Source organism: Antrostomus carolinensis, unplaced genomic scaffold (assembly GCF_000700745.2).
Source record: "Antrostomus carolinensis isolate BGI_N321 unplaced genomic scaffold, ASM70074v2 scaffold24638, whole genome shotgun sequence".
Taxonomy (NCBI): domain Eukaryota; kingdom Metazoa; phylum Chordata; class Aves; order Caprimulgiformes; family Caprimulgidae; genus Antrostomus; species Antrostomus carolinensis.
The window spans coordinates 19,421-19,905 of record NW_010334044.1 but is presented as its reverse complement, the minus strand read 5'-3'; positions in this window follow the sequence as shown (position 1 = coordinate 19,905).

The window sequence follows — 485 nt, the reverse complement described above, 5'->3', positions numbered from 1 at the left end:
GGTGGCCCAAAGCCTGCGAGGGCAATGGGTGGGGGTGCAGCGGGGATGAACCCTACAGGCAGCCCTTGGGGTGGGCAGGGACGGAACGGGCAGGAACACCTCGGGCTCTTGCCCCCGCCTCTGCCCGCCTCCAGCCCTGCCTCTCCTGGGCACTTTGCTCCCAGCAGTGGGACAGCAGGAGTGGGCACACCAGCACAGCCGAAGCCTCCAGCATGGCCCCCAGCCCTGTGGGGCACAGGGACTGCCCAGGGGTGCCCCACTCCTGAGAGCCACCCCAGCCCAGGACCTCAGGTGAGCCAGGACAGCCCGTGCTCGGTGGAGAACAGCAGGTGGGACAGCTGTGCCACAGCCATGCCATGGCCACACCAACCCAGGGGGGAAGGAGGTGGGATCCCCAGGGCTGGGTGGATGCAGGGTGGGGGTCAGCCAATTCTCCCCATCCCTCCACCATCCCCAAACCCTTCTGTGCATCCTCCTTCCTAACA